Source organism: Mesoplodon densirostris, chromosome 6, assembly GCF_025265405.1.
Source record: "Mesoplodon densirostris isolate mMesDen1 chromosome 6, mMesDen1 primary haplotype, whole genome shotgun sequence".
NCBI classification, from domain to species: domain Eukaryota; kingdom Metazoa; phylum Chordata; class Mammalia; order Artiodactyla; family Ziphiidae; genus Mesoplodon; species Mesoplodon densirostris.
In genome coordinates, this window is record NC_082666.1 from 67,566,926 (window position 1) to 67,593,221 (window position 26,296).

Genomic DNA, 26,296 nt, shown 5'->3' on the forward strand with positions numbered 1-26,296 from the left:
TGATGCATCCTTTTGATCAAAATGGAGCTACTTTAATTTGTATTTTTACCTAGCTCTGTAAGTAAAGATAAATAATTCACAATTAATTATGACCAAAATAAGAGTAATTTGTACTTCAGGAGAAAAAAGTAAAACCTAATGTTTAGCCTTTTTTTTTTTTTTTTTTTTAATAAAGGAATCTTTTCTGGGCTTTGGCTCAGGGGCTGTTTATGGAATATATGTAGTGAGGCTTAGTCATACCAATTCCCTTTCACTCTTGGTTCCTTTCCCTGATACCATCATCTTCTGTCACTTCCGCTAAAGTCCTGCACTTGCTCATGCATGATATGAAAAATGAGGACTGGAGTTTTGGGTATGAAGAAAAGGAAATGCTAAGAGAAAATCTAATGAAATTAGAAAGGAGAATTCCTCTGGCCGCCTACATATATATCTGTATCTATATATGTATCTGCATGTGTGTGTGTATATGTATGTCAGAGATAGATAGAGATACATATGATATGTATGTATTATATATGCAGGCATGTGTTTCAGTGATGTTATTGGAACTCAGGAATTTCATTGCTAAAATAACTTTCTATGCCCAGAGTCGGTACCTACTTGCATTTGTTTTCATAATTATTTCTATAATTGGTTCTACAAGTAAATACAGAAATAGCTGGCTTATTCTTACCACCTGATTTTAGAGATATACAGAGAAGGCAGTAATACATATCTAGTTTATTCTTCACTTCGTTTTCTAACAAATAATATGATCACAATACTGGAATTATATCCAATTTAGTATTCTGTTCCTGCATTCAAACACTGGGATTCTTTTATAGAAAAGAGATGCCCTTTACAAGAATTAAATGGTCAGATATAGAGAGGTGGATGGCTAATTGTAAATGCTATTTGAATAAATTTACATATGAAAAGTCTTCAGAAAACTTCTTTTAAGAAAAATATATATATATAGGTGCATGTGCTACCCAAAAAACCATTTTATTTGGGATGACTCCATTCTCACACTTGTGCCAGCAACTCCAGAGTCAAAACAAAATTTCTAAAGTTTTTGATAGGATCTTCTTTCTTCTCCATTAATTATACACTTAGTATACACTTAGTATACACTTAGTTAGTTATATGTTTTATGTGGAAGGATTTCTATATTTTGTGAGTGCCATTCTCAGGACCTGATCAAAATGCAGAAGAAAAAAAAGGAATGGAAAATATATTTGACAAAAAGGAAGGGAGGGAGGAAAGAAAGAAAATATGGATAAACAAAGGTAGTGAATTAGATGAAAATGTTAGAAATTACAGATAATTGAAAATATTTCTGGTACTATTCAATAGAATTATAGATTTTGATTGGTCCTGTTCTTTGGCAATTCCACTCAAGTGAAAGAAAATCTTTGTTGACATATCCCTGGAACAGATATCAATGAGGACATTCCCTGCTAAACATTTTCTTCTAATGGGATTTTTTTTGTTAAATTTTGGTTGTCTTTTGAATGAAACAGGAGACTATCATCAGATCATTATTCTCAGGAAGCCATTCATCCCTGAAGTTCCTAGCCCAGCTATATTTGCATTACGTCTGGCACAGAAGAGCAAGGCAACAATAAATTCCAGGGTGCTTACCACTGACATTTTTTTGCTTATCTACAAATGCCAGCCTCAACCAACCAATATGTAAAATTCACACTCTATTTTTTAAGGAAATCAAAGTCATATAGGTTGCCAGATATTAATAATTATATCTAAACTCAATTAAATACAAATTCATTTTTATTAGTATTTCTGAAGGTACTTCCATAATGATATCTTATTTACTCATGCTAAAACACTTTGGTAACTTTGACACTTGTAGGGGAAAGTGTCCACTAATGACCTGGTTGTAGACTCAACTATCAACACATGTTCAATTACTGAGTATTATTTTACTTTAGGAGATTCCCTGAATCACAATTTTAAAATATATAAATATATTTTTTTGTTAATTATGTGTTATACCATTGTTCTTCCTATGAAAAGAACTGTAGAGGGTTGGAATAAAGAACACATAATTCTGAAGATGAAATATCACATTCTAGGTTTAGGTACAAAGAATCTAATAAAGTTCTCCCTCTCACCAAATTAAGAAACACTGCTCTTATTTTAAATATCCACAAAAGAGAAAATGCATTCTCATATGGTATTAAAAGTATTAAAGAACTTGCCTAAAAAGTCTTTTATCAAGAGAGGAAATTTTCTTCAATTCCTTAATTTGTTTTTTCATGAAACTAAAGTGTTTCATTCATAATAGATATTAATAGTCCTTTAAAATTAAAGCTTTATTAGCAGAAACAGGTGCAATGCAACTATTCTTTTAAATGACAGAAGATGGTTATAAGGTACAAAATATGGTGGGAAAACCTAGAAAAAGAAGACTCATTCCTTCTTTGGGTATCAAGACAAGCTTCACTGAGGAGACGCTATTTGAGGTGGACCTAAAGAATGCATAGAAAGAATATTGAGGAAGAAGAAAAGGGGCAAATTAAAATATTGTTAAAGAAAAGAAAGTACGTGTTTAATATACGGTGTGAGGACACGGCGCAAGGGAAAATAGTGGGAGATCAACTTGAAAAGTAGAAGGAAGATGTATTGGAGAATTTGGGGAGAGAATCTTAGGGAGAATAGGAGAAGCTGACTAAAGCTGCTGAGCACTGTGATAAATACTATAGCTTTTTTCTGTATAGACCATAGAGATAATTTTTGAGCTCAGTGAACTAATTTATATGGCATTCTCAGAGCTGTGTATTTGGATAAGTGTGTCATGATCGCATTCATGTCAGAACCAAGATTGTATTATACAGGAGACTCTGTATTTCTGCCTACCTTTTAAACTTGAACACCAGAAGAAAATTTTGTGAAATATACATATGCCAGTGTGTGTACACAAAAGATTTTGAAAAACAACCAGTTATCTAATTTGGACCTAATATAGTGGGGATGAAACACTTTCATCTGAAAAAAACTAAATGATTTAGATCAGATAAGGTATTTTCATTACTTATTTAATTTTGCTTCTGTATATAAATTTACAGTATGTGTTTTAAGACAATTTGAAAAGTTTGGTAGTTTTTATGATTGTAATATCAAAATATGTTTTTGTTGTTTCAGATGATGGTGCCTGTCAATTAACGGAACTACTGTGGTAAGTTGGTTTTTCTCTTCTCAAATCTGCATTGAATGTTTTTCATTCTAAGATTCAAAGGGATTTATGTCACCTTTAAAACCCATAAAAATGTGAGCACTTAAATGGATTGAAAGTCAGGCGTGCCCTAGAGTAGACTGAGCTTTTTTTCAGGGATGTTACCCTTACCTTTTTTCTTCTGATCTGAGCCAAAATTGGAAATCAGAGAGCCTCCTGTACACATATACCAGGAGCCTAGGAATGGCTACTGTTTCCCAAATGTTTTCCATTTCTCTTGTCCCATCTGCTTGCCCAGGGTTGACCCTGAGTAAACATACAAAATGTTCATGCTATCAGAGGCAGTAGAATGTCTTTTAAAGAAATAATTTTTGAGTAGTTTTAAATTATCTGGAAGTTTGGTAAGAAGAAGCAGATGTTTCTCTTTTCTCCCCTCATTTCATGGAGGTATTAATGATCATGGCCATGATGGACAGGCTGATTCTCATTTTTCCGGTTTCTTACCAGATTAAATCATATTGGAAAGCAGAAGTTGAAAGACAGTTGTCTTTGTTATGAATGTACTGTGGCTCCTTTGGGGGATTTCTATTGGGTAATATTACATGTGGGAGAATGAAACATGGTACTACATGTTGTGAAAAATAATAATGATAATAAAATATATGCTGCAATGGTGTGCCCTCAAGAAAGGAAATTTGAAAGAGGTTTTCTCTGGCAATACATTAGATTTTTAAAGATGTTTTGTTTCTTCTTTTCTTTTTCAATTAAAACAAAGTATTTAGTTTTCAACCACATTATGTCAATAGAGATGTTTGTTTTCACAGATGCTTCACTTATTCACACTCTCAATCAATTATAAAAATTGTATCTTGTTAGTTACCGTTTAAGTATTTAGAAGGAATTTTTTATAGTGTTTATATCGATAGTGAAACACCCAACACTTACTGGCACAGATAATTATTTTTGTTTTTTGCTATTATTCTTAAAAGAAGTGAAAGTAGAAAAAGAATTTGTATCTTAACTTACATAATTGCCTTGAATTATCATGATTGGTCATTGAAAACTAAGATGAGTGGGTGTGGTTTGTATCAATCTAATTCATCTCTGAAGAAGTTGGTACCCTTTTATCTCTATCTTGGAGGAACAAACTGAATATATTTGTATGTTTTTACAATACTGGGAAACTGGTATTTTCATGGACTCTCTGCATTTTCAGACTTACAAGGGGAAGACTTTGCATCAGGACATTACTCATTTTACTTCTTTGAGAGTATATTGGTTTAGAGTAGATGGAGAAAAAGTTTCACTCTTTCCTCTCTTATTCAACTGTAGTAAAGAAAAAAATTAATGAAAGTGTGCCTTTGTATATCATCCTGCCGCTGCCCATAGACTAGATTTTTGGTAAAATAAGACATGGCCAGAGAGGCAGGCGATTGGGGGAGGGGTAACAAGACATTTGGAGGTGCAAGAAAAGTTTATAAAAAGCTTGGAAAAAAAAAGAGGAATGGGCAAATGTATGGGATGCTGTATGGGGTTTGATTTAGGGAAAAACAAATGTTGGAGGAAAAAAATATGTGAGTCCAATATATACTATACTAATGTTTCTCAAACGTCCATGTGCCTAGGAACCACCTGGGCTATCTTGTTAAAATGTAGATTCTAATCCAGTAGGACTACACTAAAGCTGAAGAATATGTATTTCTTTAAGTTCTCAAGTAATGCTAAAGCTGCTGGTTCAAGAAACGGCAAGGTATTATATAAATAATTCTCTTCTTCTACTCCCTATTCAAGGAATTTCAGTTGAGAGGTGACTTTTCAAGCATTTGATTTGGATTTGAGTTTTAGTGCTCTTATTTCACTTTGTAAAGATCAATCTTAAGATTAGAGAAAAACGCCGATTTTAGTTCAGCCACACACAAAGAGAACTGGATCTTGCTAGACCCCAAAATCTAGCTTCCCTCTCATTAACTGTTTAATCCATGGTAAACTGTGAAGGATTAAAGCAAGTCAATTTGTTTGAGTTAAATAATTTTCAAGTGCATGAAGTATAAGATTTTACAAAACAAGATGCATATTTATTTATTTTTTCATTTTTTTCATTTTTATTTATTTATTTATTTATTTTTGCCTGCGTCTGGTCTTAGTTGCAGAACACGGGATCTATTGTTTTGGTGCGTGGGCTCTTCTGTTGTAGCATGCAGGCTTCTCTCTAGTTGCAGTGCTTGGGCTCTGTAGTTTGCTGGATGCGGGCTCAGTAGTTGTGGTGCATGGGCTTAGTTGCCCTGTAGCATATGGGATCTTAGTTCCCCAACCAGGGATCAAACCAGTGTCCCTTGCAGTGGAAGGTGGATTCTCTCTTTTTTTTTTTTTTTAACGACTTTATTGGAGTATAATTGCTTTACAATGGCGTGTTAGTTTCTGCTTTATAACAAAGTGAATCAGTTATACATATACATCTGTTCCCATATCTCTTCCCTCTTGTGTCTCCCTCCCTCCCACCCTCCCTATCGCACCCCTCCAGGCGGTCACAAAGCACCCATCTGATCTCCCTGTGCTATGCGGCTGCTTCCCACTAGCTATCTACCTTACGTTTGGTAGTGTATATATGTCCATGCCTCTCTCTCGCTTTGTCACAGTTTACCCTTCCCCCTCCCCATATCCTCAAGTCCATTCTCAAGTAGGTCTGTGTCTTTATTCCTGTTTTACCCCTAGGTTACAAGATGCATTTTTAAAACATTGCAGTCCATTCAGAGGCCATAATATCATCACACTGCAACAGTAAAATTATAAAAAGCAACAATGGTCATGGGGGTTGGAGTCCTAACCATAATATAAGTAAACATTACCAGCATTGCTGTGCTTGAAAGTACTTGACTTTTGCATTGAAAATGTAGTACAGTGTTCTATTGATATTATGAATGTTAGGTAGTCTAATAGTTAAGCTTATTCAGATTCCATGGAGATTATCAAGAAGGCAGGATAGGGGGCCCGGAGGAAGATGGCGGAAGAGTAAGACGCGGAGATCACCTTCCTCCCCACAGATACATCAGAAATTCATCTACACGTGGAACAACTCCTACAGAACACCTACTGAACACTGACAGACCTCAGACCCCCCAAAAGGCAAGAAACTCCCCACATACCTGGGTAGGGCAAAAGAAAAAAAGAATAAACAGAGACAATAGGATAGGGACGGGACCTGCACCAGTGGGAGGGAGCCGTGAAGGAGGGAAGGTTTCTACACACTACAAGCCCCTTCGCGGGTGGAGACTGCAGGTGGCGGAGGGGGAAAGCTTCGGAGTAGCGGAGGAGAGCACAGCAACAGGGGTGCGGAGGGCAAAGCGGAGAGATTCTGGCACAGAGGACCGGTGCCCTCAGGCACACACCAGCCCGAGAGGCTTGTCTGCTTGGCCGCCGGGGTGGGCGGGGCTGGGAGCTGAGGCTCGGGTATCGGCTTTCAGTCGGAGCGCAGGGAGAGGACCGGGGCTGGCGGCAGGAAGAGAGCCTGAAGGGGTTAGTGCACCACGGCTAGCCCGGAGGGAGTCCGGGGAAAGGGTCTGGAGCTGCCGAAGAGGCAAGAGACTTTTTTCCCTTTTGTTTCCTGGTGCGCGAGGAGAGGGCATTAAGAGGGCTGCTTGGGGAAGCGCCGGAGACAGGCGCGAGCCGCGGGTAAGGCGCGGACCTCGGAGACGGGCGTGGGACACTGGGGCTGCTGCTGCCGCCGCCGCCGCTGCCGCGAGCCCTGTGTGCGAGCGCGGGTCACTGTCCGCCCCGCCTTCCGGGGGGCCTGTGCACCCCGCCACTGCCGGGGTCCCGGGACCCGGGGACGGCTTTCCCGGGAAAGCGCACGGAGCGCCACGGGCTGCTGCAACGTCACGCTGGCCTCTGCCGCCGCAGGCCCGCCCCAAACTGCGCGCCCCTCCCTCCCCTCTGCCTGAGTGAGCCAGAGCCCCCGAATCAGCGGCTCCTTTAAACCCGTCCTGTCTGAGCGAAGAACGGACGCCCTGCGGCGACCTATGCGCAGAGGCAGGGCCAGGTCCAAGGCTGAGACCCGGGAGCTGTGAGAGCAGAGACAGGGAAATCTCTCTGTGCAGCCTCGGAGGCAGCGGATTAAAGCTCCACGGTCCATTTGATGTGCCCTGCGTCTGTGGAGTGCATGAATGGACAGTGAATCATCCCAAATTGAGGAAGTGGACTTTGAGGACAAGATTTAAGACTTTCCCCCCTCTTCCTCTTTTTACAACGAATTATCCCAAATTAAGGAGGTGGACTTAGAGAGCAAGATTTCAGACTTCTCGCCCTTTTCATTTTTTTACAACGAATTATCCCAAATTGAGGAGGTGGACTTGGAGAGCAAGATTTTTGATTTTTCCCCCTGCTCTCTTTTTGTGAATGTGTATGTGTAATCTTCTGTGTAAGATTCTCTCTGTATAGCTTTGCTTCCACCATATGTCCCAGGGTTCTATCGGTCCGTTTTTTTTTTCAATAATTACTTTTTAATTTTAATAACGCTACTATATTTCATACTTTATTCTATTTTACTTTACCTGCTCTTTCTTTTTTTACTACCTTCCCTTCCTCCCTCCCTCCCTCCACTCCTCCTTTCCTTCTTTCATTTTCTTTCCTCCCTCCCACCCTCCCACCCTTCTTCTTTCCACTTTCTTTTTCTTTCCTTCCTCCCTCCCTCCCTCCTGTCTTTCTTTCTTTCTTTCCTTCCTCCTTCCCTCCCTCCCTTCTTCCATTCACTCTTCCTTTTGCTTTCATTCCTCCCTCTCACCCTCCTTTCTTTCCTTCTTTCTTTCCATCCTTCCTCCCTCCCTCCCTCCTTTCTTTCTTTCTTCCTTCCTTCCTTCATTTCTTCCCTTCTTCCTTTCTTTCCCTCTCTCTTTCTTTCTTCTACTAATTCTTTCTTTCTACTTTTTCTCCCTGTTATTCTGAGCCGGGTGGATGAAAGGCTCTTGGTGCTGCAGCCAGGAGTCAGTGCTGTGCCTCTGAAGTGGGAGAGCCAACTTCAGGACACGGGTCCACAAGAGACCTCCCAGCTCCACATAATATCAAGCAGCGAAAATCTCCCAGAGATCTCCATCTCAACACCAGCACCCAGCTTCACTCAACGACCAGCAAGCTACAGTGCTGGTCACCCTATGCCAAGCAACTAGCAAGGAAGGAACACAACCCCACCCATTAGCAGAGAGGCTACCTAAAAACATAAAAAGGCCATAGGCACCCCAAAACACACCACCAGACGTGGAGCTTTCCACCAGAAAGACAAGATCGAGCCTCAACCACCAGAAAACAGGCATTAGTCCCCCCAACCAGGAAGCCTACACAACCTACTGAAACAACCTTAGCCACTGGGGACAGACACCAAAAACAACGGGAACTACGAATCTGCAGCCTGCAAAAAGGAGACCCCAAACACAGTAACATAAGCAAAATGAGAAGACAGAAAAACACACAGCAGGTGAAGGAGCAAGATAAAAACCTACCAGACCTAACAAATGAAGAGGTAGTAGGCAGTCTACCTGAAAAAGAATTCAGAATAATGATAGTAAAGCTGATCCAAGATTCTATTTCCAAGATCCATAATCTTGGAAATAGAATAGACAAAATGCAAGAAACAGTTAACAAGGACCTAGAAGAACTAAAGATGAATCAAGAATCGATTAAAAACACAATACATGAAATGAAAAATACTCTAGATGGGATCAATAGCAGAATAACTGAGGCAGAAGAACGGATAAGTGAGGTGGAAGATAAAATAGTGGAAATAACTGCTGCACAGCAAAATAAAGAAAAAAGAATGAAAAGAACAGAGGACAGTCTCAGAGACCTCTGGGACAACATTAAACGCACCAACATTCGAATTATAGGGGTTCCAGAAGAAGAAGAGAAAAAGAAAGGGACTGAGAAAATATTTGAAGAGATTATAGTTGAAAACTTCCCTAATATGGGAAAGGAAATAGTTAATCAAGTCCAGGAGGCACAGAGAGTCCCATACAGAATAAATCCAAGGAGAAATACGCCAAGACACATATTAATCAAACTGTCAAAAATTAAACACAAAGAAATCATATTAAAAGCAGCAAGGGAAAAACAACAAATAACACACAAGGGAATCCCCATCAGGTTAACAGCTGATCTCTCAGCAGAAACTCTACAAGCCAGAAGGGAGTGGCAGGACATAATTAAAGTGATGAAGGAGAGAAACCTGCAACCAAGATTACTCTACCCAGCAAGGATCTCATTGAGATTTGATGGAGAAATTAAAACCTTTACAGACAAGCAAAAGCTGAGAGAGTTCAGCACCACCAAACCAGCTTTACAACAAATGCTAAAGGAACTTCTCTAGGCAAGAAACACAACAGAAGGAATATACCTACAATAACGAACCCAAAGCAATTAAGGAAATGGGAATAGGAACATACATATCAATAATTACCTTAAATGTAAATGGACTAAATGCTCCCACCAAAAGACACAGAGTGGCTGAATGGATACAAAAACAAGACCCATATATATGCTGTCTACAAGAGACCCATTTCAGACCTAGAGACACATACAGATTGTAAGTAAGGGGATGGAAAAAGATATTCCATGCAAATGGAAATCAAAAGAAAGCTGGAGTAGCAATTCTCATATCAGACAAAATAGACTTTAAAATAAAGACTATTAGAAGAGACAAAGAAGGACACTACATAACGATAAAGGGATCGATCCAAGAAGAAGATATAACAATTGTAAATATTTATGCACCCAACATAGGAGCACCTCAATACATAAGGCGAATACTAACAGCCATAAAAGGGGAAATCGACAGTAACACAATCATAGTAGGGGACTTTAACACCCCACTTTCACCAATGGACAGATCAACCAAAATGAAAATAAATAAGGAAACACAAGCTTTAAATGATGCACTAAACAAGATGGACTTAGTTGATATTTATAGGACATTCCATCCAAAAACAACAGAATACGCATTTTTCTCAAGTGCTCATGGAACATTCTCCAGGATAGATCATATCTTGGGTCACAAATCAAGCCTTGATAAATTTAAGAAAATTGAAATTGTATCAAGTATCTTTTCCGACCACAATGCTATGAGACTAGACATCAATTACAGGAAAAGATCTGTAAAAAATACAAACACACGGAGGCTAAAGAATACACTACTCAATAACGAAGTGATCACTGAAGAAATCAAAGAGGAAATTAAAAAATACCTAGAAACAAATGACAATGGAGACACGACGACCCAAAACCTATGGGACGCAGCAAAAGCAGTTCTAAGGGGGAAGTTTATAGCAATACAATCCCACCTTAAGAAACAGGAAACATTTCGAGTAAACAACCTGACCCTGCACCTAAAGCAATTAGAGAAAGAAGAACAAAAAACCCCCAAAGCTAGCAGAAGGAAAGAAATCATAAAGATCAGATCAGAAATAAATGAAAAAGAAATGAAGGAAACGATAGCAAAGATCAACCAAACTAAAAGCTGGTTCTTTGAGAAGATAAACAAAATTGACAAACCATTAGCCAGACTCATCAAGAAAAGAAGGGAGAAGACTCAAATCAATAGAATTAGAAATGAAAAAGGAGAAGTAACAACTGACACTGCAGAAATACAAAAGATCATGAGAGATTACTATAAGCAACTCTATGCCAATAAAATGGACAACCTGGAAGAAATGGACAAATTCTGAGAAATGCACAACCTGCCAAGACTGACTCAGGAAGAAATAGAAAATATGAATAGACCAATCACAAGCACTGAAATTGAAACTGTGATTAAAAATCTTCCATCAAACAAAAGTCCAGGACCAGATGGCTTCACAGGTGAATTCTATCAAACATTTAGAGAAGAGCTAACACCAATCCTTCTCAAACTCTTCCAAACAATATCAGAGGAAGGAACACTCCCAAACTCATTCTACGAGGCCACCACCACCTTGATACCAAAACCAGGCAAGGATGTCACAAAGAAAGAAAACTACAGGCCAATATCACTGATGAACATAGATGCAAAAATCCTCAACAAAATACTAGCAAACAGAATCCAACAGCACATTAAAAGGATCATACACCATGATCAAGTGGGGTTTATTCCAGGAATGCAAGGATTCTTCAATATACGCAAATCAATCAATGTGATACACCATATTAACAAGTTGAAGGAGAAAAACCATATGATCATCTCAATAGATGCAGAGAAAGCTTTTGACAAAATTCAACACCCATTTATGATAAAAACCCTGCAGAAAGTAGGCATAGAGGGAACTTTCCTCAACATAATAAAGGCCATATATGACAAACCCACAGCCAACATTGTCCTCAATGGTGAAAAACTGAAACCATTTCCACTAAGATGAGGAACAAGACAAGGCTGCCCACTCTCACCACTCTTATTCAACATAGTTTTGGAAATTTTAGCCACAGCAATCAGAGAAGAAAAGGAAATAAAAGGAATCCAAATTGGAAAAGAAGAAGTAAAGCTGTCACTGTTTGCAGATGACATGATACTATACATAGAGAATCCTAAAGATGCTACCGAAAAACTACTAGAGCTAATCAATGAATTTGGTAAAGTAGCAGGATACAAAATTAATGTACAGAAATCTCTGGCATTCCTGTACACTAATGATGAAAAATCTGAAAATGAAATCAAGAAAACACTCCCATTTACCATTGCAACAAAAAGAATAAAATATCTAGGAATAAACCGACCTACGGAGACAAAAGAACTGTATGCAGAAAATTATAAGACACTGATGAAAGAAATTAAAGATGATACAAATAGATGGAGAGATATACCATGCTCCTGGATTGGAAGAATCAATATTGTGAAAATGACTCTACTACCCAAAGCAATCTACAGATTCAATGCAATCCCTATCAAACTACCACTGGCATTTTTCACAGAACTAGAACAAAAAATTTCAAAATTTGTTTGGAAAAACAAAAGACCCCAAATAGCCAAAGCAATCTTGAGAACGAAAAACAGAGCTGGAGGAATCAGGCTCCCTGACTTCAGACTATACTACAAAGCTACAGTAATTAAGACAGTGTGGTACTGGCATAAAAACAGAAAGATAGATCAGTGGATCAGGATAGAAAGCCCAGAGATAAACCCACGCACATATGGCCAACTTATCTTTGATAAAGGAGGCAGGAATGTACAGTGGAGAAAGGACAGCCTCTTCAATAAGTGGTGCTGGGAAAACTCGACAGGGACATGTAAAAGTTTGAGATTAGATCATTCCCTAACACCATATACAAAAATAAGCTCAAAATGGATTAAAGACTTAAATGTAAGGCCAGAAACTATCAAACTCTTAGAGGAAAACATAGGTAGAACACTCTATGACATAAATCACAGCAAGAGCCTTTTGGACCCACCTCCTAGAGAAATGGAAATAAAAACAAAGATAAACAAATGGGACCTAATGAAACTTCAAAGCTTTTGCACAGCAAAGGAAACCATAAACAAGACGAAAAGACAACCCTCAGAATGGGAGAAAATATTTACAAATGAAGCAACTGACAAAGGATTAATCTCCAAAATTTATAAACAGCTCATGCAGCTCAATAGCAAAAAAACAAACAACCCAATCCAAAAAATGGGCAGAAGACTTAAATAGGCATTTCTCCAAAGAAGATATACAGACTGCCAACAAACACATGAAAGAATGCTCAACTTCTTTACTCATTAGAGAAATGCAAATCAAAACTACAATGAGATATCATCTCACACCAGTCAGAATGGCCATCATCAAGAAATCTAGAAACAATAAATGCTGGAGAGGGTGTGGAGAAAAGGGAACACTCTTGCACTGCTGGTGGGAATGTGAATTGGTACAGCCACTATGGAGAACGGTATGGAGGTTCCTTAAAAAACTAAAAATAGAACTACCATATGACCCAGCAAACCCACTACTAGGCATATACCCCGAGAAAACCATAATTCAAAAAGAGACATGTACCAAAATGTTCATTGCAGCTCTATTCACAATAGCCCGGAGCTGGAAACAACCTAAGTGTCCATCATCGGATGAATGGATAAAGAAGATGTGGCACAGATATACAATGGAATATTACTCAGCCATAAAAAGAAACGAAACTGAGCTATTTGTAATGAGGTGGATAGACCTAGAGTCTGTCATACAGAGTGAAGTAAGTCAGAAAGAGAAAGACAAATACTGTATGCTAACACATATATACGGAATTAAAAAAAAAAATGTCATGAAGAACCTAGGGGTAAAACGGGAATAAAGACACAGACCTACTTGAGAATGGACTTGAGGATATGGGGAGGGGGAAGGGTAAGCTGTGACAAAACGAAAGAGAGGCATGGACATATATACACTACCAAATGTAAGGTAGATAGATAGTGGGAAGCAGCCGCAGAGCACAGGGAGATCAGCTCGGTGCTTTGTGACTGCCTGGAGGGGTGGGATGGGGAGGGTGGGAGGGAGGGAAATGCATGAGGGAAGGGATGTGGGAACAGATGTATATGTATGACTGATTCACTTTGTTATAAAGCAGAAACTAATAAAAAATAAATTAAAAAATAAAATAAAAAACCCCCAAAAAAAGAAGCATATGAAAAGATTCTCAATACCATATGTCACCAGGGAATTGCAAGCTAGCTATATGTATACCATTTTGTTATTCACCTCTGTGAAATAAAAACCTCTGTCAATTAATGTATAAATACCTATATAATAATAAATGCAAAGTATATTACAAATAAACATAAACAAATAAATATATATTTAAAAAAAAAAGGAGGCAGGATAGAAATCAGACTAGGCAAGGTGGGTCAGTAGCCCTGAATAATAAGCCAAGAATTCCTTGTCCAGTGGTGTAAGGAAATCTAAAGGACGTTCTGGAACCTGGATTCTCCTAGGAGCCTGGAGAAGGCCATGGAAGGAGAAGTTCTAAAATCAATCTGAAGTTTTCTGCTCTCTTCCTAGAAATGAGTGTGTCTCCACCCCAACTACATGTCAGAACCACCCGAGGATTTGAGAAAAAATAGTTACCACCTGGCCCCACCTCAGAACAATTAATGCAGAGTTTCCTGGGTGGAGCCTGGCATCCAAAGATTAATGGTCCAGCTTCCTGGTGGTTCCATGGGGAACTGGAGTTGAGAACCAATGCCCTACATTAAGACCTGAGATTTGTATTTTTAACACACACTGTCAATGTTACTGCTCCATGGACCACACTTTGAGTAGCAAGGGCCTACCAACCCCCATAAGTGTTTCCTCACATTTCAGGAGAGTCAGTATCACTGACTGAGGAGTAGTTACCTTCTCTCTAAGTATGAGGGGAGAGAAGGGAGAAGCAAAAGAAGAGAAGAGACATCCAAATGGCATGTGGTGTGAACCCTGGGTAGAATATTCAACTCCTCACCTGATTGGATTTGAAGGGCAATGGAAAATCCCTGTACTCCAAAATATCTTACCTAATCAAATCATAGCATGCTTGAACTTGCACTATTAAAATTAATTTGATTTTAGTGCTTTCCTAACTTGACTGTGCAAACATTATCCTTTGGTACAATTGTTATAAATATAGAGAATTGAGCAAGAGAGTGAATTGGGCAGGAATCGGAATTTTATTAATCATCTGATGGTTCTAATTGACAACAGAGCTTGGAAACCATTGTTTTAGACCACACACTGCATTCTTTCCTGGCTTTCTTTCAATATGTAAACATATTCCTCTTCTTTAAATTAATATTTTATATGTAAAATTCCACATAACAATAGAGCTCAACATAACAACAAAATAATAATGATCAATACTAGGTATTATACGATGCTTACTATTAGGTACTGATCTGAGAGTTTCATATGCCCTAAAAAATCTTAGATAATATGTACTATTGTTATCCACTTTACATCTAAGGAAAGTGGGGAACAAAAACGTTAAATTTCCCAAGTTCACATAGCTGGTAAATGGTAGAACTGGGATTTTCTGGTATAAGATATTCTGGCTCCAGAACCCATGCTCTGCTAAACTACTTATCAACTGTCAATTGATGAATGTATTTAACAAGTGTTTCTAGAGCAGATTCTAAGCATGAGGTGGTAGGAATAGAGCAGTAAGCACTACAAAATGTATGTCTTTATGAAAATTCCTTTTTCATGGGAGGCTCTTGTTTTTAGAATAGCCAGAATTCTTTAAAAGACAGTATTCACGGCAAGAAGACATGGGTTCAAATGTGACTATTCCATTTACTTTCTGAGTATCTTGCTAAATCTCTTTATCTCTTTAGTAAACTAATGAAATAATGTGAAGGGATATCTAAATGAGTTACTTTCATTGCTTCACATCATCACTGACCATAAAGAAAGAAGTTTTGCCTTAAAACTTAAAAAATGTCTTAGTTGGGAAAGATTGATTTTCATTTTGTCAGTAGACACAAAGAGCCTCATGAAAGCATTAGATAGCAGGAAGGTGTTTGTGGCAATGTCAGCAGTGTTGGTATTGGCATCGGTGTTAGTGGTGATGATTGTCATAGTGGTGGTGATGGTTGAGGTGATGAAATTGATCATAAAAATTACTGTTCATGGGCTTCCCTGGTGGCGCAGTGGTTGAGAGTCCGCCTGCCGATGCAGGGGATACGGGTTCGTGCCCCGGTCTGGGAAGATCCCACATGCCGCGGAGAGGCTGGGCCCGTGAGCCATGGCCGCTGGGCCTGTGCGTCCGGAGCCTGTGCTCCGCAATGGGGGAGGCCACAACAGTGAGAGGCCCGCGTACAGCAAAAAAAAAAAAAAAAAAAAAAAAAATTACTGTTCATTAAGTGCTTACAATGGCTAAGGCATTGCACTAAATTCTTTATTTTTATTACTTTACTTTTTTCCATTTCACAATCTCATGAGGTCATATAATTATTGTTATAATGTAGAGCTGGAAAATGTGAGGATTAGAAAGCTTCAACAACTAGCCCAAGTTGTATAACTAAACAAGTAATGGATCCTGAATTTGATCCAAGATATATCAATTATCTATTTCTGTGTAACAAACCACCCTAAATCTCAGTGGCTTAAAATAACCATTTGGTATTCCTCATGATTCTGTAGGTTTACTGGGCAGTTATTCTGCTCCACCTGAAGTTGGCTGGGGTCACTTATGTGGCTACATTCAAGTAGGCACTTAACTGGAGGTCTCAGTTTTTCATGTGTCTCCTCTTTCTACATGATGAGTCATCCTCCAGACTCTCCCCACATGACCTTCATCTCTAGTAGAATAGCTTATACTTTCACATTGCATGCAGCTCAATTCCAAGGAGTGTTCCAAGGAACAAGCCACACTGCAAGTGCCTCACCTTGCAGCATGCTTGCTAAATTCTCATTGGTCAAAACAAATGTCCAAACCCAAAGTCACTGTAGGAAGGAATAAAACCAGTGCACAAATACCTCGAGACATGGTTCAGTCTCCCATACCAGATATGGCTGACTCCAAGACCCACTGTGCTTTTAATTACTATAGCGTGTTTCCTCCCTGGAGATATTGAAAGTGAACATTGGAAAAAAACAGACCACATAGTATTGTTGAAGAATCACCATAGGTAGACTAGACCTGGAATTCCAATAATAATGAGTAAATTTAATTATTCAAGAGGAAATTTATTATACAACACTCAATTTTGAGCTGGATGGCAAGGTTCAAATTTCGAGAATTCAGAGTTTTTGAAAGTCTGATTACCAAATAGGATCATGACGTAGTTGGCAAAATTGTGAATATTTACAAACTGGATTTCTACTCTTGCACTAATGTAGAATCTCATTGTCACAAGTACACATCTGCATTTGAGTAAACAACAGGAGGAACAGCGATAATATTGTGTCTACTTAGGTTACCAAATTGAATCTTAGTTGAATCCTCAAGGGTGATCCCAAAAGCATGCAGAGAAGACCTGAGTCTGAAAGAGTCAGATGGCAAGACACCTGCTGTTACCAATGACCCATCTATAATGCAGAGCAACTTCTTAACATGAGGTTGTGAATAACTTTGGATTTTGAACAGGCTTGTGTCCCAGTGGGCCTGTCAGGATGAATTAGTTAGAAAACAGACATTCTGCTTATCTAGAACCTTATTATTGTGGTCATCAATTTCCCCAACCTCCTGTACCGCACCTTCCTCACTTAGGGCCAAGGAGATGCTTGAATGTGCAGCAAGACCAGTATAATATAGAGTGTTTTGCCTCACTGCTTTCAAGCTGTTTTGTTGTTGTTGTTTAGGAGCTCCATAGAGAGCATCTGTCTTTAGGACTATAAATTTGGTACTTTTTACCAGCTCTAAATTTTCTCTAATGCTTAAGAGAAGTTGGATCAACAGCCTACTCCCATCATTTAGAGACTAATAATGTGGAAAACTGAGTGAACTCAATATGATCACCACTCAAGGCTTCTCCCTGTGAACTAAAGTCTTCTTTAAATTTTGAAATAACTTCTAAATAAGAAGGCAAAAAGAAGCAAAAGCATGTGTGAGAAAACATGTTTTTTACTTTTTCTTGGCACAAAATGCAAGTGTAGTAGCATCCCCCTCTGTCATAAGTAGAAGTAGGATCCATTCCCATGTTCTTCCAGGAGTTCTGTTTTACTAGTCAGTAAAAATTGAATCCATATTGCTATAAATGGAAGATAACTAACACCCTGATATATTAAATAGGGATTTCTAAGTTGCACCAACAAAATAATTGGGTGCGTGTACAAATGACGATTCACGTGTACAAAATTCAAATTTTGTGTATGCAAAACAGATAATCGTGCAATCAAATAGATGACTTTGATTAAAATCATTGTATATGCAAATTCACCACTTGCTGAAGCAGTCATATTTTGGCACATGCATCCATAATTTGTGGTTTCTAATTTAAGGTAGTTTCATGACAGGAATAGTCTTACCTATTGGATCTCATGTTTTACATATTAGCCAAATACTGCTTTTTAAATTTTTTCTTCCTTTTTGGTAATCATATTACTATCATTTTAAAGTGACATTTCTCCTTGTATCAATAACACTTAAACATTTCTGAAAATTAGATAAATTTAAAAATCAATTAGAACATTTAATGTGGTCTCTTATTTAGCCTTACAGTAGCCCTTAACTTAATGGTGCATTTTACAGTAAAGAACATCTTATAATAAAGACATTTTGATAAGCACCATCTTGCAATCCGTACCACCTTATCACAAATCTCATTTTGTTATCATAAACAGTAGCAACACACACTGATATTCTCATATTATATGTCAGGCACTTACCTTTCACAGCCAGCCTGGGAGGCAGATTTAGCGTATTTTAAGGATGAGGAAACTGATACATAAATCACATGACTCTCTTCAGGGTCACAAAGCAACTACATGGCAAAGCTAGGAAATTCAGAACCCAGTAAGAGTGTGGCTGCTGTCCTCCTTAGAAGCAGCACGAACTCTGCTTCAGTTGCTCCTTTAAGGCAGTCGTGACTGTCTGAGAAGTTGCAATGAGCCCTGCTTGCACAGGAATGATCTCTTCTTTCTCTTCTCTCTTTCTTCTTTTCTTTTCTCTCACTTTCTTACTTCTCTTTCATCTCTCCTCTGAAGACTCTAGGACAGTAGAGAACCTGGAGAACTGGAGGACTGAATCTCCCCTTGACTGGTTGCAGGCCAGTGTTTCAGGGAGCTCAGGAATTTGTTTCCCTATGTCTCTTGATCACCATGTTAAAAACAAAAATCTAAGCATGCTGCCTTCCAATTTCACATGGTCTTTGCTCAAAACCCTCCAACTTCTCCTTAATTTTACTTAGGTTGAAAGCTGAAGTCCTTACAAGGGCCTTAAGAGTTACTCACGATCTGGTCTCCTCTCAGACCTGGTCTTCTGTCTCTGTCCCCCTTTGTTACTTTTTCAAGCTAATCCCGCTTCCCTGCTCTTCCTGGAATCTGGTAAGCAACGTCAGGGCTGAGATCCTATGTACTTGTTTCCCTTCTTGGAATGCTTTCCCAGTGTACAGCAGGTGGTTTCCCCTTGTGACCGTTAAGTCGCTCCTCGAATGTCACTTTATCACAATGCTCTTTTCCCTCACCTCTGCCTCTTCTTATCCCACTTAATCTATTTTCTTTTGCTTCCAGAGCACCTGCCCACCACATCTATTATAAAGGTGTTTATTTGTCTAACTTTTCCTACTACAATCTATAGAAAGTATAAGACAGTGGCTTTGAATGGATTGTTCCCTGTTGTATACCCTAACCCTGGTACAGAGTAAATGCTGAGTAACTAATTGTTGCACAGACTAATAGTTGCATAGTTTTCTTATGCATGGATTCCCTGCTTAGCTGTTTTCAGAATGAATGCATGAGAGGTGCAACACAAAATGATTTTCTTTACAGCAGTAATACACATAAAGACGTGTTTGTCAATGGTTCCTATGTCATGTTACATGAAACAAGCAAAAGAAGGTGGAACAGAAAGTTATTGCAAGTCATGATAAATGATTACAAAACATGATCAAAGTTTTATTATTTTAGGGAGCACAAAATCAATAGCTAGACGTTATACTGCTTGCTATGTATCATCCCTGTTTTACATGTTATACATATAAATTTAATCCTCACAACAACCTTACAATGGAAATACTATTATTATATCCATTTCACAGATGAGAAAGCTGTGGTACTGAGGGCTTAAGTAACTTGACCAAAGTCACAGAGAATTCTGTAGCTTCACATAACAGTATTTTCACATTTCAATTGATTGTTCAATACTAACTCTCCCTAATGATCCGGACTAAGTTTCCCACTTTCAAATATTTTCTTTTCCACCAAGAGTAGCAATATTATCACATCCCTTTATACTCTTTGTCTAAGAAAGCCTGTTTTTAATTGATTCTTTCTAATGTCTCAGAAACTATCTTGGAGGAATTAACAAATGCATTAATATACACATGCTACACACTCTCCTGGGTTAATACCTATAATTACAGGAATAAAAAAATTTCTGGGGCTTCCCTGGTGGCTCAGTGGTTGAGAGTCCGCCTGCCGATGCAGGGGACACGGGTTCATGCCCCTGTCCGGGAAGATCCCACATGCCGCGGAGCGTCTAGGCCCGTGAGCCATGGCCGCTGAGCCTGCGCGTCCGGAGCCTGTGCTCCGCAACGCGAGAGGCCACAACAGTGAGAGGCCCGCGTACCACAAAAAAAAAAAATAAATTCATTTTATCTTTTCTCTTATGGCAGTTTTAGCCTGGCATATTTAAGCCTTTCATGTTAAAATGCATTTGTTGAATCATGTTTCTTCATAAACCTGTAAATGAGAACAAGCCTGTGATTGAAAGCTAGTTTTGCAGTGAAGCTATAGAGTTATTTACAGTCACCTTTCTTTAATACCTAATTGGATTGATGCTTAAAACTAAGGCAACTTTATGTACTAGTTTGCTGGAACCATCCCAGTTCATGTCTATTTTCCAAGTGTAACCATATATAGATAGATAGATAGATAATTATTAATAATTGCATGTACTTTCACTTTCAAAAGTGTCTCCAAAATATCTAGCATGGACAATAAATTTTATGTTCACCTATTTACAGCAGATATGTGATATTACCAAAAGTCTTTATCCTGAGGGTAAAAAAAAAAAAAAAAAAAAAGAAAGAAAGAAAGGGATGATTAAGTATCCTCAATAAATTTATTTTAATTTCAAAAGTAATCACTAAATTAAAATCCGGGGTGGGGGGAATAATACATGCTCACCAAAATGAGACACACTAGGCCTGAACTGTTCTTCTACTTGCTTAGTAGAAATTCCCTCAACAAATCTGATAAACCTACTTGAATTATTAAAAGAATTAATCTTTGCTAGAAAGGATAAAGCATTAACTTTATTGCTCTAGGTCTTTACTAGATTTCACATAAACACATACTGAAAGCATTAGCTGAAATATTGTGTTCCATTTACTGTTCCATGAAATTCATTCAAATGGAAGCCTCTTCTTTGGCCATGCTGGCTCGTACAAAGGGAAAAATCAAATTCCCAATCATCCTCAGCACCTAGACTCATATCCAAAGTCTTTAGCACCTCCTGGCATTGAATAAGCACATAGCCAGAATGTCTTCTGCTATTTCCCAGTTTAGCTCTATTGAGACACAAATTCTTGGAAAGCCCAGCCTGTAGATTTCACATGAAGAGTTTTTTTCTTTTCTCCTTTTAGAAGAAGGGAATCTTTTCTGTACTGGGGCTTAGGAGCCTGAGATAGCCACTCAGTTCCCTTATATTTCATAATATTCTGAAGAATATAGCCAACTGTTCATGAAGCCTCAGACCTAGAACCTACTTCTCGCCTTCATTATTTTTTCTTTAATTCAGAGCGCCTAATTAAGAAATGAACACATAAACGTTAATCACAATATATGTGTATTTTTTTACATACAAATTTTTTAATTGTATCATTTGAGAAAAGGTTTTCATTTTTTCTTAATATTTTGCTATTTAAAATACATTTTACTGCTATTCTTTCTTCTATTCCTCCCCAGATTCTTGCTATGTCCACTGCTATAAAATGTTTGGTAGTCTTCATATTGGTTGACTACTTTCTCAGATGATTGAATCACCTCCAAGAATCTCACCACCTCTGTGAAGCCCCCAGTAAGGCTGTTGAAACCACCATTCATTTTCCCCACACACACCCTCAGTCATCTGTCAGTTTTATTTGCTGGGGTCTTCTCTACTAAAATGTATCACTAGATCTGCCAGGGAGATTTGGAGACCCTGGCTAAGTGCTATACCTCTTTGTTTCACTGTGAGGCAGACTAGGAGTTTGGTAACCCCAGGTGATAAGTTGTGTGGTACCTGAGCCTCTATGTGCCTGCCAGAGGTTCACAAACTTCATAGTGGTCACTTAGGATCAGGGAAACATACAAGGTAATTGGCATTGCAAATGTACAGTGGAAGTTATCTTTGTATTACACCTACAAACATGGGCTCATGTAAGTCACCTCCATCAAAGATCAAGATAGACAAGTACTTTCCAATTTTTTTCAGCTGAAAGTCTAAAATTTTACCTGAGATAAGTATTTTTCATAAGGCAAAGAAGGCCACATTGGGCTTCTGAAATTTCTTAAGACAGTTGTCCCAGAAGCAAAAGGATATATATGCAAATGAGGCCCCTCGTGGGTGGTCATAATTGTTTTATGAGACAGCATATTTTAAAAGAACATATGATTGAAATTATAGGTTCAGATTGCCCCTCTGCCATTTGCTTTCTGTGTATCTGGACTATTCAGTTTAATTAGAAGGTGGTGTCTTTAAATGAAAAATGCAAATCAAAAGTGGCATTCACGCCAAATTTGTGTAGATTAAATGGGTTAATGTAAAGAATATGTATAGGAAGGTGCCTGGTTTATTGACTGTTCCCTCACCCAGCACACTGGGAATAATCATTCTCCTTGCCCATATTCACCTTCACTAAATTTTGTGAAGTCTGAGTGCACACGCTGCCGGGTAGCTTGAAGCACTCTGGGGTGAAATATGTGCTCACTGAAAGAACCAGTAATCTTATTTCACTGCTTTCTTGAAAATACATACGAAATGATTGGTTTACTGTGATTACTGACCTAGGTTAGGCTTAGAGCAAAGGCAGAATCTGTAAACATTTTGAGCTACTTGTATAAGATTGTCTAGAACTTCCCTTTCCTCTCATTTACCTTACTCTGTGGGCCTATGTCTGAAGGCTGTTTTATCAAAAGGAGGAAAAAAAAAACTATATCATTGGGGGAAAATTGTGGAGAAAAAATGTTTGACTGAAGCCTCTGGCTGTCTCCACAGTGCTTGTGAGTCCAAATGAAAATGGGTGAAAACACCAAACAATTTTAAAGGCTTTCAGACACGGGGATGCTTGTTAAATGAAGACAGAACATGTTGATTCATTATTCTTTTTTATGTCGATAGCATGTCTACATTATGGCATTGTGTTAGAAGATATGCATTTGTTCAACCTATGAAATAGCTTGAGTCAGGAAATAAAATTCCTATCACTCAGATAGCACTTTAGAGAAAAAAAATGTAAATACTTCAAACTTCGAAATACTTTGTTTAGAAAAAGTGATATATTGAACATGCATACATGTTCAGTAAATTGTGAGGGTTACTGTGAGCAGCTTTTTAAACTATTTGAGAGTTTCAGGATGCACAGTTGTTTCAGAGGAACTTTATTTTTTAATGTCACATCCAATGTAGAAATTTTTTTTCAACACTCATCAAATAGAGACACCACTGAGAATCTGGAAACAGTAGTGAAGCATGAACCAATTAGTGATGAGAAAATGCATCATATTGGAAAGTCACAATAGTAGTATTTAGTGATCAAGGAGTTCATTTTATTGTATAGTATTGGTAAACAACTGATAACTAAAAGTTACAAGAAATAGTAAGAACCAGGGTGAAAAAGCAGTCAATTTTGAAAGGTCAAGAAAACTGTTTATTTATTTTCTAAGAGTTAATTTAATTAGAAAAGTTGTTACAAGTGCCAAAACCCTGGAAGGAACATATTTTATAAGTTAAATGGACATGTGTTAGATTCTTATTGCAAGAACTCAAAGACTAGCTTCAACATACTGGGTGATCAGTGTCAGAGTCATACACAGATGATGTTTCTACATTGAATAAGCTCTTTGGTTGGAGCTGTTTGACCCAGAGAAATTCCTAGTCTTTTGTTCAAATATCATCTTTTCATACCCAAGGTAAACGGAACACAGATTCTTATAATATGCAACATGGGAAGTTGAAAATCCTGATAAATCTAGGTTTAGTTATCATCTTCTATGCCAACTAGATAAGTGACCTTGGACAAGTAAACTACTGAGATATATGTAGGTTTATACTTATTTAACTTTTTGTGAGTGAATGGGGCCTTGATATTAGTTCTGGCCAATATACTGTGAACAGAGTGAAATATCACCTTGGGGACAAATATTTAATTGTTGTTGCTGGACCCCACAGTGTGCTTTCTTCTCTTTGGAACATGATTGGCAAGTCATTGACAGCAACTAAGCTCTATCATTCCTGGTTCTTGAGTGGCCACGGTGAGCCAAACGCCTTTGACTCTGAAATTGTAAGCACAAGGAAGAAATAAATGTTTGAGATTTGGACCTGATTGTTACTGTAGCATAACTTAGCCTATCCTTAGAAATACATTAAGGTCCCTCCTAAAAGCTTATAACTCCTTCATAGAAATAAAAGTAAGCATAAAATGTGTTAATATCTGAATTTGCAGTTTCTCCTTGGCCAAGTCATTTGACTTTAACAATGTATTACTTAAGGCATTAAGAAACTCTCAAGCATGGCAATGCCTCCTTCAAATACTCAGGATGTTTAAGAGCAAGTTATTTAAGTTCTCTCATCTTCTTTTCCTAAATTTGCTTAGTTGTGTTAGTATTTTTTAAATCATTTCATCCAAGTTCTTTTGAAAATATAAAATGGTGAACTTGTATCTTCAGTGTACACCCTCAGTTTGAGAAGAATCTTTAGGCTCTTGTAACCTCTTTGCATCAGAATTTGTAATCAGAATCTCAAATATTTATCAGTTACTAAACATATGTAAAGGATTTGGTTCATTGGGAAATACAGTCAACCCTTGCATAATGCGGGGTGTTAGAAGTGCTCACCCTCCGCACAGTTGAGTATAATTTATAGTCTGCCCTCCATATATGCAGTTCCTCCGAATCCATGGTACTGGATCCACGGATTCAATCAACTGCAGATCGTGTGGTATTGTGATATTTATTACTGAAAAAATCCAATGGTAAGTGGACCCATGCAGTTCAAACCCATGTTGTTCAAAGGTCAACTGTATAAAGAAAATTAAGACATTTGCTTTATCTTCAGAGAGTGTATAATCTAGTTGGGGAATCATGCCAGAAATGTATGAAAGTTACAGAATAGCACAAGAATCTGAATCATGCCAAACCACAAAAGAAACATATTATCATTGCAAAAAAGTTATTTTGATCTGAAATGCAATTCTCAGACTATGGAAATATAAAAACGTTCTGGTGATGATATGGCAGGGAAATTTAAAAATATACCCGACTATCAGAAGGGGTACTGTGCATGATGACTTCTGAGCACATTTCTATTTCAAACGAAGGAGGTGCACTGTTCATGAAAGTTAAAATATTATTTTAAAAATTTTGCTCAATAGGCACTATCCCACTGTCTCTCATCCATAACCACTTCTGTCACATGTAGTTAGTTTGCTCCCTTCCTCAACTCTCTGCTTCATCTGCCCCTGATATTTGTTCCTTTAACTGTATCACTGTTGATCAGTGGTAAGGCAGTATCTGAAGGCATTTTGCATACTGATTGATTCCAAAGGCTCTGGAGTCACAGAAAGCTGGAGTATGAATCCTGACTCTGCTGGCCATGTGACCTTAAGCAAACATTGTAGTATCTCTGAACTTCTCTTTCCCTATTAATGTAATAGGGTCAATAATAGTGCCATGCTTATGGAGTTGTATTTTGAAACAAGATGATGTATGAAAGGTATTTAGCACATAATAAGTACTCAGTAAATTAACTTACATTATTATTATTATTATTTCTCTGATCTTCACTAGCTGACAAATACATACATTTTAATATATGGTTCTTGCTTGATGAAAATAATTTGTTAAGAATTACAGGAAAACAACTGTGGCATTTTTGATACCAAGAAAAATTAACAAGATGAGTATTTTTCTTTCATGGAGAATTGCTACTTTATTACTCATATAGCACTTCCACCATCTGTAATGAATGCACAAAGACACTGAGTTCATAGATATGTACACATAGAAGTGTATCTTATATGTGTATGATTACACAGTAAAAATGTATAATTGGATCAGATTTCTATATGTTCTATCTCCTTTCAGAATTAAAGAGCCATGTTGACATAGCACAGCCTCAACTTTCTGGCCAAACTCTTCCTTTAGCTTGAGTTTTAGGGGGAAAAATGCTATATTGAGTTCTTTCTAGTTTGTAGACCTGAAATTTGGTCTCCTTGCCCGTTTTTTGAAATGTTCTTAGTATCTGTTGAGATGAGGTTGCTAAGATCATTACTGAATACTAAAGAATGTATATTCTGCACATTGTGTTCTG